The sequence below is a fragment of the Zalophus californianus genome, chromosome 2, assembly GCF_009762305.2.
Source record: "Zalophus californianus isolate mZalCal1 chromosome 2, mZalCal1.pri.v2, whole genome shotgun sequence".
NCBI lineage: Eukaryota > Metazoa > Chordata > Mammalia > Carnivora > Otariidae > Zalophus > Zalophus californianus.
The window spans coordinates 33,475,783-33,491,310 of record NC_045596.1 but is presented as its reverse complement, the minus strand read 5'-3'; positions in this window follow the sequence as shown (position 1 = coordinate 33,491,310).

Genomic DNA, 15,528 nt, shown 5'->3' with positions numbered 1-15,528 from the left:
TAGTAGAGAGAGGCCTGTGATATTTGGTATGTTGGAGTTTAGACAGAATTTGCTAGTACTCCAAAAGTATTTCTGGCTTCAAAAAAAACATTATTTGATTTTGCATAAGATTTTCTGTATAGTGACGGTCAGTGTGAGAGAAAATGCTTTGTATTTCTGCTGGTCAGTAATTACCCAAAAGTCCACTTTCCCAACATAGGAACTCCAAGATCACTGCAGAATATGGCTCAAAGAAGGATCCCCAGGGGAAAAAAATGCTTCACAGGGTTTCCCCAGAGCTGCTCGTTAACGTGGATCTACCTACATGTGTGACGAACTGCTCTGATTGAAGAGCCTCCACAAAACGGGCCCAGTGAATTATTGAGTTCTTCCTGAAGTCAGATCTTAGTTTTCCTAATTACTTTTAAGTCATAAGCAGAATTTTACCTACATAGACAATCTCAACTAGCAGGAAAAAAAAAAAAGGAGGGTTTTTGTTCATTGATGGAGCTGCCTACTGTGTACCAGGCATTGTGCCAAGTACTTTGTGAACCTTCCCTCCCTCAATCCTCACGGCAAGTAGTGTCCTAGCACTGTGTCCAGATGGAGGAACTGAAGCTCAGAGAAGTTAAGATTCTTGTCCTCTTGATAGCCTAAGTAATATGGTAATTCTAGACCTGAAGGTGGAAGAGAAAATTCTAGAAAAGGCTAACAAAGCTAAGCTTTCAAGTATAAGAACAATGAAATTTAAGTAAGCACTAACACTAGGTGAGGCTATAGAAAGATAAAGCTCAGAAAACTGAAAATGGATAAAAGTAGGAAATGGAATCAGAGAGAGATCATTTATTCAACTATCTGTTCAGTGCCAGGGAGAAACTGAGTGTGTGTGTGTTGGTTTCTTTACCAGGGAATAACACAAAGGCACTACATCTGTCTCATCATGAGATTTCTGCAGAAGCAGGAGGAAACCCTCGAGTTTGAAAGTGTCTGTGATAAGGCAGAGATTTGGGGCTTTTGGTTTCTTGTCTGGCTGCATTCCTGTCTCTTTGTAACTATCAGGTTATCCCAGACATCTTGTTTGGAAGCGTGAGACACCATAGAGAGGACCAGGGAAGGGAACGCAGGATTTTTTTTTTTTTTTTTTAATTGGGACACCGGAGGAGAGAATAAATGGCAGAAGGGAACATCTTTATTTTTTCAAGGAATCTGACCCAGGTGCCTATTATACTGTCTGCATTTGTTTGGACTGATGCATGAGCTGTTTCTAGAACTATTTTTGTGTCACTATTAACTCAGTGATCTCTCTGAGGCTGTCGGCATGGTGGTTAGTCTGCAAAACTGCTGTTGGCCAAGGACCCTGGTGAGCAGGCGTTTCCCAGCTTGAGGAAGTCCCTGTGGCCAGTGTGAGACTGAGGTCACTAGCACGCGGAGGGTTGGAGTGGGGACTCAGAGATTGGCTAGCTGGAATTTAGCCTTTTTCCCAGAACTGAAACTGGTCCCAATCCATTTGTTGGCTCAGCACTCGAGGAAGGCTATTTCAGGAAGCAGAGCTAGAAGGAACTAAGAACACAGTCATGTGTGCATGAGTGACTCACTTAGGGTTTCTACTGCAGCATGTGACCTTCAGGCCACCGAATGTGTGGAGTGGGCTGAAAGTTAGTGATTCGTTGTGGGAGGGGTTAAGTCCTTTATCTGAGCAACTCCCTTCCATCTCCTGGAATGGCTTGAGTGACAGGTAGCATCCAGGATGAACTTGGGAGCCAGCCTGCCAGAGTCAGCTCTCTCAGTGCCACCAGCTCTGTGACCCTGAGAAAGTTATTTCATAGCATCCTTCCTCAGTGTTTTCATCTGTGAAATGGACATCATCATAATAAGACTTCACAGGATTGTGAATATCAGGTAAGGTAGCACATGCACAGTGCTTAGCACAGTGCCTGCCACATAGCAATTATAAGGGTTTAGCAAGAAAGAGAAACACAACCATCCATTGCTAACCTCAAACACAAATGGTTTCTCATGATGATGTTAATGTTACATTTATTTTGTATTGTACAGTTTGTGAAATGCTTTCATATATATTATGTCCATTGATCAGAGAGGATAGATCAGAGGATAGTAAAAATGTTTCACATTTATAAGTAATAGGCTGATGAGAGTATAATCTAGGAAAGATAAGGAGAAAGGAATGCATTCCACTGCCCGGTTCCACCCCAGGAGGAGTTTAGGAAAGATGGCCCCGCTGATGCTAAATGCAAGCTCTCTGGGCCTCCAAGGTAGGAGTTGGTTCCCCAAGGACCCTATCTAGAGGAGAACCTGGACCGCTGACCTGGGTGGGGGTCAAATGAGATGAACTACTGACAAACAGGCTCCAAGAAGCTCTACCCTTCCCACAGGGCCTGTTTGCCAAGAGGCGGCCACTAGGCACAGAGAGCATCTGAGAGGTCAAACCCTTTCCTTCCTGGAGCCAGGCCATGGAAGCTTGTTATGTGTGAGAAAAGGCACAGAGAAAACCATGAAGAAACCAGATTTTTCTCTTCGAGAGAGAAATTACACATGACCAAATGGCACCGTGCTCTTGGTCAGCAGAATAGCTTGACTCGTCCCCTCAGCGCTAAAACCAGGACAATCCCAGGCAAACCCGCAGGGGTTGGTCACCCTCGGCACACAGTAGGCCTGGATCAAAGTGGCCCCAGGGGAATTAAGGACAAAGCCATTACGCAAATTTCAGAGCCGGATACCTTGGTGAAACTTCTTTGTAGATAGCTCCTCAGGGGATACTTCCTTGTAGGTAGCTATGGTAATATTGTCCCTTTGGGAACGATAGTGTGTGTTGAGTGTTTCTGTGGGGCGAGTAACCTCCCCCCCGCTCCCCGCCCCAGGTCAGGGTTTCTCAACTCTTGGCACAGTTGATATTTGGGATTGTTGTGGGATGTTGTCCCTGTGTGTTGTAGGATGTTTAGCAGCATCCCTGGCCTCTACCCAGCACCTGCCACCAAAAGTGTCTTCAGGCTTTGCCAAATAACTTCTGGGGTGAGGACAGAATGGCTCCAGCTGAGAGCCATTGCTCCAAGGTCCATAACAGCTCCCGTGTACTAGGAAAACAACCACCTGATCGTCTTTGTAACCTGTCTCTTCATTTTTTGTTCTTTCCCTGCAGTTTTGCCCCTCCTAATATTTTGATAGCTGCCTCACTCTACTCGCCTCCTGTCGTCCACGATCATGGGTCATTCATAAGTTTATGAAACTCTAAAACATACCTACAGAACACAAGTTTGTCTAGCAGTCTGGAAGAAGTAATCTCGCTGAGACTTTTAGAATCTGTGGAAATTCTTTCTTGCCCTAACTTCATTTGTCTCAGTAGGGGGTCCTCCGAGGTTCACTGGAATCAAGCAAATGAAAGTCTTCAAGGCTTCTTAGAAAAACCATAATTCAATGCGTAATTCAATTCAACCATAATTCAAGCTCTCTTACTGGAGAGCTTGTTTCCTCTCACGATACTAGCTTTGCTCAGGCTGCTTCTGAAATAATGAAATTGTAATCTGCATAAAAACTCTAGAGGAGCTCCTTACTTTCTTGGAGAAGATTTTGAATTTTAAAAAGTCTAATGACCCCGAACACCTGCAGAGAGGCTGTGGAACCGAAGACCGTTTGTACCACCTAGATTCTTCCACCTGCTCAGTCAGCCCCTGTCCTTCTAACTACTTAGATGAAAAAATATTCTGAGCGTTGCTCTACAGTGGCTATATTACCTTTGTGGGAAAGGTCATCTGATCCACCTTTTGGCCTTTACAAGTGAATATTTAAATCAAAGATGTCTAATACTATTTATAAAGTTTTGCAGAAATGGAAATTTCAATTACCTTTATTAGTAAACTGTTCCAGTTTTTACTTACCCTCAAAGGCAAAGTTTCTTCCTTACCCATTGAAAACAGTTCCTCTTTATAATATTTATTTTATGAGAACAAAACAATCTAATTACAAAAACAACACGGGCCACTAGAGGAGAAGAACACAAAGGTGAAAATAAGAATCATTGGTAAACCCACAGCCCAGAGATAATGCAGATCATGTTTCTGGCATTAAGCATCTTTAAAAAATGCGTATAATGTGTGCTTATCGGATTAGCTTTTCTCCTTTTCAGTTCTCACTAGGGATAGAAAACACTTCCACAATTTTGTGGTGAATTTTAATATACTGTACTTTTAAATGCATAAATGAGTTTCATAGGAGAATTAAACTGACAAAGAATGCATTATGATGAAGACAGAACTTTTTCATTAGTAAGTTTTATTCAAGTAAATTAAACGTGAATATCAACTGCTCGTAGTTTCTTATCTGTCCTTCAGGAATTTATTCTATGCAAGTATGTACCATTTGTAGCTTCTACTCCCCTCTTTTTCCACAAAAAGTAGATTCTTGGGTGAATTGTTTTGAACTGTTTTTCTTCACTTGGCAATACATTTTGGAGACCTCTCAATCTCAGTGCATTGAGGGCTTCCACATTGATTAAAAAAAAAAAAATGGCCACATTGGGGGTACCTGGGTGGCTCGGTTGGGCGTCTGCCTTCGGCTCAGGTCATGATCCCAGGGTCCTGGGATTGAGCCCCCACATCGGGCTCCTTGCTCAGCGGGGATCTCCTTCTCCCTCTGCCTGCTGCTCCCCCTGCTTGTGCTCTCTCTCTCGATCACTCTCTCTCTCTCTCTCTCGAATAAATTAAAATATCTTAAAAAAAAGAGTATAAAAAAATAGCCACATTGTATTCCACTGTATGGACTTAACCTAATTTATTTAGCTAGTCTCCTGTTGATGAATATTTGGTTGTTTTCCAGTCTTTTGCTATTAAAAATGCTGAAATAAATTACCAGGTACACGTGTCATTTCATAAGCAAAAAATACATCTGTAGGTTAAATTCTCTGAAGTAGAATTGCTAGATTAATGAGTATATGCAATAGTGATTATAATAGATATAATGGATGTATAATAGATATAGTAATTATAATAGATATAGAATATAGGTAAGTGTCCTCTTTGGGGGTTGTACCAAGGTATACTCCTATTGGAAATGTGTGAGAATATCAGTTTCCCCACAGCCTTCCAATATATTATGTTAAAATGTTACTATCAAACTTTTGGATTTTTGCCAGTCTGATAGATGAGAAATACTTCAGTGTACCCTCAGTTTGCATTTTTTTCACAAAGTAAAGATTATTTGTACTCTGCCAACTATCTGATCATCTCCTCTGCCCATTTTTCTATTGCTTTATTGATCATTTTTTTCATTGATTTGTATGAGCATTTCACATATTACCAAAATGAGCTCTTTGTGCTGTGAGTTGTGGATATTTTCCTTTATCTTTTGATGTTGTTTGTGGTTTAAAAAATTTTTGTGTATAGTTGAATTTATCAGTCTTTCATGAAGGCTTTTGGTTTATGAGTCATAATAGATCTTTCTCATTTAAAGGTTATGAAAGATTTTCCCCATATTTCCTTGTAGAATTTTTGTGGTTTAGCTTTTCACATTTATATATTTGAGCCATTTGAAATTTATCCTGCTAAGAGATAGGAGGTAGAGATCCAACTTTGTTTTCTCTAAATGAAAATCTAGATGTCCCAGCAATATTTATTGAATAGTCCCAGTCACTATTGGCAGGAGATTCCTCTTTCACTGTCTCCTAAATTCTCGTATGTTCTTGGATATATATCTGGATTTTCTGTTCCATTCTGTTGCTCTGACTACATATGTGCCAGTATTTGAATTTTTATACAGGTCTCTGTTTTATCATTCTGTTTATCCCTCTATTAATTGGGAATTCTGTTTTTAAAGAAATAGTTTTAGCATTTACTCTTATTTGTGACTAGCCTGCCTTTAATTAAGGCCATTACCCACTCTCTGGCTTTTGCTACTCTCGTCATGTATTTTAATTCTCTTTATAGTGTTTAAAATTTATTAAATATTTGTTTATATTAAAACCCTTAAGACATGATTGTTTTATATGAATGATGTTTTTTAAAATTTACCATTTTTCTTGCTCGTCATTCTAGCCCGTATTCTCCGACTTTCCATCTTGGACCACTTTCCTTCTGTTAAAGGGCATCCTTTAGTGGCAGTCTCCTTGCGACGGACTCTATTCATTTGGCTGAATATGTCATTATTCATTTTTGAAAGATATTTTCAATGAAAATAGCATTCTTAATTTGTAGTTTTGGTTTGTTTTCCAGCACACTAAAGATTAACATTCTACTGTTTTCTGGCTTCCATTGTTGGTGCTAACAAGGCAGTTGTCAGTCTCAACTATTAACTCTTTGAAGGTAACTGCATTTTGTATAATAAGCATAGTTTACATTCTGTCTAATAACTTTCTTCTGAGTTTAGTTTTGTTTCCTGTATTTATGCGGGTTCTCACTCATGTTGTCTTGATGCACCTGTTTCTCTTTGATTGGATGCTGGATCTTATATTTGAAACTGTTGTTGTAGAAATAATTTGAGGTCCAGCATTTAGTTATGTTCCTTTTAGATCACACTCTTTATTAAGGCTTTATATTATGTTTCAATTTCTGATAGTGCTATTTACCCTTCTGTCAGAATTTTCCTGGTTATGAGCCTTAGGACCAACTTTTATCAACTCAGTTCCAAACCTCCCCTCCTTAAAAGAAACACTCTGTTAGGTGCACCCAGGTGGCTCAGTTGGTTAAGCATCCTACTCTTGCTCCCTCTGACCTACTCGGTTCAGGTCATGATCTCAGGGCTGTGAGATTGAGACCCGTGTTGGGCTCCTCGCTGGGTGTCGATCCTGCTTAAGAGTCTCTCTCCGCCCCTCCCCCTGCTTGCGTGTGCATGCCCACTCTCTCTCTCTCTCTCTCTCTCAAAAAAAAAAAAAAAAAAAAAAAAAAAGCCGCAACAGTCCATTATTATTTTCCTAAAGGGGAACATGCTAAGTGTATATACATCGATTCAAAATGGCATTTTCCAATGTTGCATATTCTCACCTAAGAATATGGTAGAGACAACACTTAAAACAATGTTGGCATTCTTGGGTATTTTATTCATGGACTTTAGAACGATTCTTTGAGATCATAACAGAAGTCAGTATAAAGGTTATGTTTTAATATATAAATAATCATTTTAGATTGCCTCATTTATAAAGCATGATAACTTCATAAATGATACTGTGATATTAGACTTGTGGCCTCTTGATTCTCTAGCATTAGCTTTTATTTTTTGTACCTCTCTTGTCCCGTACTGAGTTATGTGGGGCAACCAAAAACTTTGACCTTTGTCTTAATTCTGTTAGGCTAGCCTGCATTTCTTTGGTTTTGTTGGACACTGGATTGCAGTCCTTTCTTCAGATGTTTTTGCTGTGCTGTTCACAGTTGTATGTGTTACCCAACAAGCATGCTTACAGGCTTGGAGGCAGAGACCATGGAACACAGTGCTTAGGACAGCAGGATTTGGTGTCTCACGGAACTGGCCTCAAGTCGTGGCTGGGCCTCTTTATGAATTTGGGCTACATACTTAAGCTTTCAAAGACATAGTTTTCTCCTCTAGGAAATAGACACAATTTCATCAGAGAAATGGGGCGCCTGGGTGGCTCAGTCGGTTGGGCGGCTGCCTTCGGCTCAGGTCATGATCCCAGAGTCCTGGGATCGAGCCCCGCATCGGGCTCCATGCTCCGCGGGAGGCCTGCTTCTCCCTCTCCCACTCCCCCTACTCTCTCTCTCTGTCAAATAAATGGATAAAATCTTTAAAAAAGAAAAGAAATTGAATCTTCATCAAAGTATTGTGATCCTTAAATGAGAGAACTTACAGAACGGACAGTAACATATTCGGTGCTCGCTAAAGGTCAGCTCTGTTGCAACATTGTACAGATTGATTCTCCCAGAAGCGGCAGAGCTTTTTGTCTCTTTTCATGGTGCCACCAGTGAATAATAGAATAACTAAGCTGTATGGCCCTTACCAGGTAGGCACCATTCTTAGCGCTTTACCTCTGGGGTTTTTTTAAATTTGTTTGTTTGTTTGTTTTGGTTTTGGTTGTTGTTTGCCCTTTACCTCTGTTAACTCAGTTAATCCTTACAAGTCAGAAGGTGGATACTATGATTATCTCCATTGTGCAAGTGAAGAAACTGAGTTACAGAGAGGTTAAATGATTTACATACACTAGTAATTACGGCTAGGATTTGAACCAGGGCAGCCAAAGACTCTTAATGACGTTGGCCTCAGAACAGGCTTCATAGTGCAATTTCTGCCACGACGCAGAGCAAGAGCACCTAGTGGGTACCATTCCGAGGGTGAGCCCACAGTGAACCCGAAGGTCTAAGTGAATGGGTAGCAGCCTCTCCAGGTTCCTGTTTGCCCTTTCTTCCCCTTCCCTTCTCTCTCCTTCAGTGCTGTCCTTTTCATTCTACGTCTGTGTCATTTATCATCTATTTTTCCTTCCTCTTAACCCTGTGCCGTGGGCTTGCTCTGCAGACGGTGTGAGCTGGGGAGGGGGTTTAGGGGACCTAGCGCCTACTAAATCTCAGGCATTACATTGGGTGCCCTCATCTCCATGTTCTCACCCTCATTTTGCAGTTGAGAAAACTAAGGCTCAGAGAGTGTAAGTGGTAAGTTACCCACATTCACATCATTGGATTGTACCAGAATTCCTGTTTGAGCCCAGGTCTGTTTCTAGAACTTGTTCTCTTCACCAGGGCTGATAAATAGCTGTATGCACTGGTACAGCCATGCTGGTTGTTAAAATACTGAAATCTCTCTGTACCTCCTGGTGGACAGATGCTCTTCCAAGCCTCCCGCGTGAACTCCTACCCCCTCTCCCCGCAGCCTGGCCTCCCTGGACCTGCCCATAAGCCAGCAAGTAAGAGGTTAATGCCCACTCGAGCAGGGGCATCAGAGCCATGCTGCACCACCAAGCTGGTTGGTAGATGTGTGTGCCAGTGCCCTTGAGGTAGTCCTGCTCTGAACCACACTGCCGTGTAGTATCGGGTATCATGCTGAGTACTACTTAGCATCACTGGGGCAGCTCAGGATGAATGAGAAAATAACTTCACAGCTCATTAATGAAACTGCTATTTGGTATCCAATCAGAAATGCTGTGGAGGCTTAGCTGAATTCATTGCCTCCTTTGACAAAGTACAGAATGAGGAATGTTACGTCTGTGGACAGACAGATTTTGTGTTCTCACCAAGACTGAGGTTGCTAGAGGAAGTGTTTCCAGCCCCGTCTCCACTCCCAGTACCCAACCTACACAAGTCACTCATGCCAGGGCCAGCCTTCCTTCTAGGCATTCAGCCCCTGGGCCCCTTGCTTAGAAGCTCTTCTCTCCCGTATTCCCCAGCCTCTTTTGCCAGCTGAGAGGATCCTCAGGCCTCAGAGGCCCACAAGCCTGGTGTTACTCTTAGAATCATTTCCATTGCACTTGGGCAAAAAAGATTTTTTGGTTGAACTTTTGAACATCATTCCTAACCTTCTTTCTTTGGAAAAGGCGTTCTGTGTCTCAAAAAGCAACTTATAAATGAACTTTTCTGAAAAATAAGATAGGGATTTTTCTAGTATTCTAGAAGGAAACTAAGTATGGTAGATTTTACTCTTCCCCAAATGCTGTTGATTCCTTCTTGTTGTGTTGTGGTTGGTGATAAATCCACAGATATGTTACCTGTGCTGTTTATTTCTCCTGCTTTGAAGCCACACTTTTCCCAATCTTAAGAGATTCCCTGTATACTTGTTTGGAGAGTCTAAGTAGCAATAACATGTAGATCCCAAAATATCAGTGGCTTACTCAATAGAAGAACATTTCTTGTAGCCCTGGTGGTATGTGGGTTGGCAGGGTGGCTTACTTCCATGAACTCTTTGGAGATCCAGACCGAGAGTGGCTTTGCCTTTTCCAACACATGATGTCTAGAGTTGCTTGGGCCTTGTTATCCCTGCCTGCTAGAGGAGGAAGGAGCCTAGAAGAGAGTGTGTGGTCGATTTTAGGACCAGGCATCATGGTACACACAAATCATTTCCTCTCTATCCATTGGCTCGAGTCAAGTCAAATGGTCACACCCATCTGCAGTGTGAGAACCGTGGTCTGCTGTGGTCCATAGAAGGCAACAACCTCTATGCCTTGTACTTTTCACTTCCAAAGACATCAGGTAGTTCCAGTTGTAAATGTGCCCTCCAGAAGGATGTGCTTAGGGGACGTATCCCTGCGATGCCATCTCTCTTTTGTCAAATTTCAAGAAGTAGCCTTGGGATGGAGCTAGAGGTATAATGCTGAGTGAAGTAAGTCAGTGAGAGAAAGACAAATACCATATGGTGTCCCTCATTTGTGGAGTTTAAGAAACAAAACAGATGGACAAAGGAAAAAAGAGAGAAAGAGACAAACCAAGAAACAGACTGTAAACTCTAGAGAACAAACTGATGGTCACCCGAGGGGAGCTGGGTGGGGGGATGGGTGAAACAGGGGATGGGGGTTAAGGAGGGCCCTTGTCATGATGAGCACAGGGTAACGTATGGAATTGTTGAATCATTGTATTGTACACCTGAAACTAATACAATACTGTATGTTAACTCTACTGGAATTAAAATAAAAATACAAGTTTTAAAAAAAAGAAAAAAGAAGGAGACTTGCTAACAGAGCCATGATGGGAGGAGTGTTTGTTACCTCTCTGGATTAGGCAAGTTCAAAGAGTGGACCGGGGGGAAGGTTAGCATGGTGCTGAGTCCACCCAGGTTCTGCCTGCTGGATACCACCTTCTCTGGGTACCATCATGCGTGCCCTGGGAAGAGAGGCCTCTCTCTGGGCCCAGCTGAACACTGCCTGGCCATGTGACCTTGGGCAGGTCACCTGCCCAAATCTCAGTTTTCTTATCTGGATCAACTAGTAGATAGCTGGGGTATTTCACTGGTTTAAGATGGCATGATTCTAAGAATTTGGCCTCTGGAGATCCTACGGGATAATTACAGCAAGCCACAAAGTTTAGAGAGCATTTTACAGCTGGTATAGTCATTTAATCTTTAGAGAAAAAAAAAAAGGAAAACTCTGCAGATCATCAGAGTGTTCATTGTTTAAACGCTGTTTATGAAGCAAAAGGATTTAGAGTCAGCCTCATTGGGTGGTGAACAGCTCAGAGGTCAGCAACCACATAAAAATGAACTTTCGATTTTTAGGAAGGGCTAAAGAGGGGGGGCTCCGTGGGGCTCTGTGCTCAGCAGGGAGTCTGCTTGCGAATTCTCTCTCCCTCTCCCTCGGCCCCTCCCTGCTGCTTGCGTGCTCTCTCTCTCTCCCTCTCTCTTTCTCTCTCTCTCTCGCTAAAATAATAAATAAATAAATCTTTTTTTTTTTAGAAACAGGGAAGGGCTAAAGAATATAACACATGGACCCATTCACTCTGGATAATTTAAAACTGCCTGCTTATGCTGCCTTATCGTTGAACTTCACCTTCTTTGGAATATGGCATTTGGATCTTCACATGCACCAAATACGATTCTTATTCCTTGCAATGAATTCTTCATCAATCTTGCCTTGTCTAAGAATAATATTGCTTCTGAGCAGTCCTATATATTGAGCCAATACTATTCCATATGGAGAAACTATATCTGTGAAACCGGTTTTAGTTTCTAGGGAGTAGTCATAAGTAGAAAGGAGTTATTTTGTTGGCAAGTTATGTATCTGTGTATATGTTATCCAGTATATTGTAAGGAGCACTGTATTGTGCACGTAAAAACTTTATAGGCTTTGGCCTGGAAAGGGCCATGCCTGGCTGTTGAAAAAAATAAGAGCTCATTTGCTCAAAGCAATGGTCTAAGCATTGTGTTAGCATTCAGAATATTACCATTAGCTGATCTTCTGAATGTTATGCCATGTGGGATTTCATTGGCACAGGATGTAAGCTTCTGGGACTACACTTGGTAGGATTTGGGGCAAAGGAATGAAGAAAAAAGGGCCTTGGTTATAATAAAAGCTCTTGTACTATTACTTATCAAGATTTTTTTAAAAACTCTGAATCCCCAGTGTATCACATTGAATACATTGCCTCTTACACAATAGGCTAAATGAATTGCTGGAGAACTGGGTCAACAAACCTGCCCAATGAGGAGAATTGCTGGAACACTGTTTAAAATGAGAGATGTCCAGACCCTTCCTTTGGTGGTGCTGACACAGAAGGTCCAAAGCAAGGCCCAGGAATCTGGTTTGGACAAGCTCTCCAGGTGATGGGCAAGCTTGAGAAACTAGTGCAGTGGTCCCCAACCTTTCAGAAGAGGGCTCTATGAGGGGTACCATGGGGATAAGAAGTTCTCCCCGTATAAGACCCTGGGGCAGAAGAACTGGCTGAACACCTAACACAGTAATGGGTTGTAACAGGCCCTCCATCGATACGTGTTATCAATTGAAAATAAAGTTACTTTTGGGGAATGAGTATGTTCTCTCTCAACCTGAGGTGTACAGGGAGAGGCAAACCATGCTCAGAAGACTGCTGGGTAATGTGGAATTAGAGCTGGAGGAGAGGGATCTCAAATTTTATGGCACCCACCTCCCTGACCTGGGGCAGCCTCAGTCTGTTTCACAGTAGGCTCATGTTACCTTTCGAACTGGGAAGCTTCTGAAGTCCGGTGACTTTGGAAGTTCCTCTCTTGGGGCACCTGGGTGGCTCACTCGGTTAAGCATCTGCCTTCAGCTCAGGTTATGATCCCAGGGTCCTGGGATCGAGCCCTGCATCGGGCTCCCTGCTCAGCGAGGAGCCTGCTCCTCCCTCTCCCACTCCCCCTGCTTGTGCTCTCTCACACTGTCTAATAAATAAATAAATAAACTCTTTAAAAAACAAACAAAAAAGAAGTTCCTCTCTTGACCTGTGCTCCACTGGAGCAACTTTTATCTGTCCAGCGTTTTCTGGGCTTCCAACGGGGAACCACCCCTCCCTTTGATAGTCACAATTTTTCTTTAATTATATGAATCTTACAATCATGGAGCCAAGCAGACCAAGTGGTCTCCTTCTAGTTGACTGTGCATATCTTTCAATCTAGTGGGTTTTGAAGATTGTCTCTCAGGGGGCTTGTTCCTTTCATTGTAATCTGACGGTAGATTGTAAGACATAAAATTGATTTAATAATAGCTTTTAAAGTGAGAAAATAGGTACACTGGCTAGTTGAGAGATGCTAAAATGTAAAATTTGGTGTATTGTAGAATGGGAGAAAGGGGTTTCAAGCTATTGAGTGGACCATGCATTGTAGACCACTAATAAATGTTATTGACCCAATGGATGAATGGCAGAGATTTCCGGTCTCCTAGTGGAAGGATCTCTCATTGTAAGACAAAGGAATAATGCCAGAAAGACCAAGCTTTAAGTCTCAGCCTACCTCTGAGGAGACTTTTTTAAACAAGAGAATCTCTCTGAGCCTTTCCTGGTTAATTAAATCCTCAGACTGGTAAAAACAAAAAACAAACAAACAAAAACCCCTCTGTTTCCTTCACTGAAGTGGGCTTCACAGTTTCCACCTCACCTGGTTGTTGGGAGGATTAAAACCAGACATGTGGTCTGCTTTTTTTTTTTTTTTTAAGATTTTTATTTTTTTAACTAATCGCTACACCCAACATGGGGTTCAAACTGGGGTTCAAACCTACAACTCCGAGATCAAGGGTCTCGCTCTATTGACGGAGCCAGCCAGGCGCCCCAGACTTAATGCAGCGTCCAGCACATAGCCAGTGTTAAAAATATGGCAAGTGATGAAAGGGAACGGCATCAATTTTTGATTTGTTATGGTGGTCAGCAAAGAGGACATAGATCATTACAAGGCACAAAATATATTCAAACTTGAGATGGGCGAGGTGGGGGAGGGGTTGCCTGGACCACCCCGAGGCTACACTGGGAGCCGGGAGACCCAGGGCACCCAGGGCATGTGTCATTCCATCTGAGGAATTGCTCATATCATGAGCTCTGATTAGTTCTAAAAATTCAACCCAGCAAGTACACTTTGAGCTCTGTTGGTCAAACGAGGGTGGGAAGAGAGCTCAGGGCCACGTGAAATCTCACGCCTCTGGGACATTTGTGCCCTGGGAAAACGGAGACAGCCGTTTTCCACAGAATTTCCATGCCCTTTCATTTTAAAGTCTGACCTGAGTGAGCGCTTCATGCATTTTAGGGGTTTTCTGCACTTTTCGTGGAGGGGATTCAGAGTCTGCAGGTGATGTAGGTGAAACCTTCCACTGTCAGTGACTCTGGCCATGTTAGGAAATTCCTGGCAACTCTGAAAATTCTCAGTGGTTGGGTTGTGTTTTGACAACATCGTTTCAGCTGACTGGTCTGGTTTTTAACTGTTGTGCCTCTATGAGAGCCGGGGTAGAAAATGAGAACAGGGTACTGCCAAAGTTGAGTGCCTGGCCATGGGTGAGTGATTCACAGACCTACTTGCTAGTCCATCTAACATCTATCATAAATGTGTATGTGCTGCCGAAGCGAGGACCATCTATCATAAATGTGACCAGAAAGAAAGTAAACATTAAAAACTGCTTGAAGTAGGGGCGCCTGGGTGGCTCAGTCGGTTAAGTGTCTGCCTTCGGCTCAGGTCATGGTCCCAGGGTCCTGGGATCGAGCCCCGCATCGGGCTCCCTGCTCCGCGGGAAGCCTGCTTCTCCCTCTCCCGCTCCCCCTGCTTGTGTTCCCTCTCTCGCTGTGTCTCTCTCTGTCAAGTAAATAAATAAAATCTTAAAAAAACAAAAAAAACAACTGCTTGAAATACAGTTGGCCCTTGAACAAACGGGTTTGAACTGCATGGGTCCACTTATATGTTAATTTTTCCCCATAATAGTACAGTACTGTAAATTTCTCTAGCTTACTTGATTATAGGAATGTAATATACATAACATACAAAATATGTGTTAATTGACTCTATGTTATCGGTGAGTTTCAGTTCAACAGTAGGCTGTTAATAGTTAAGTTTGGGGGGATCAAAAGTTATACGTGGATTGTTGGCCTTGTAGGGGGTCAGCATCTCTAACTCTCTAACTCCCACATTGTTCGAGGGTCGTCTGTATATAGATTGAAGAAACACTGTGTTATCTATTTCATTTGTGGTTTGGTGTGCTTGAGAATTGGAGCTAGGGCATATTTTGTGCTGCTAGCAGGAATGAGGAATTGAGAAATCAGGACCAAGTGTTCTTTCTACCCAGTAATAAAGGGCCTGACTTAGCAAAACAAGAGAAATCCTGCTTTTGTGCCACCAAGAGTTTTCCTGATTTGGGTGGGACCTGAAGGATGGCAGAGAGGAGATTTCATGAAACCAAAAAAGAACTTTGCTGAATTAAGATTTTCTCTGCTCTTGTATTGGTCGCTTGCATGAGCAGAGTTAGAACCTATATTTTATATTTAAACAACTCCGTCTTCCTGGGCACTCTTGACACATTAAAAAAATTTTTTTTTAGATAAAATTTTCACTGTTCACTTCAGATTTTCTCACTTGACACTCTCCTACGCTTTGGGGCTTCAGTTTAACCTTTTCAACAGGTTAAAAGTTACATAAGAATAATAAAGTGAGGCAACAACTCAAAACTATAGAAAGAACATTGTCACA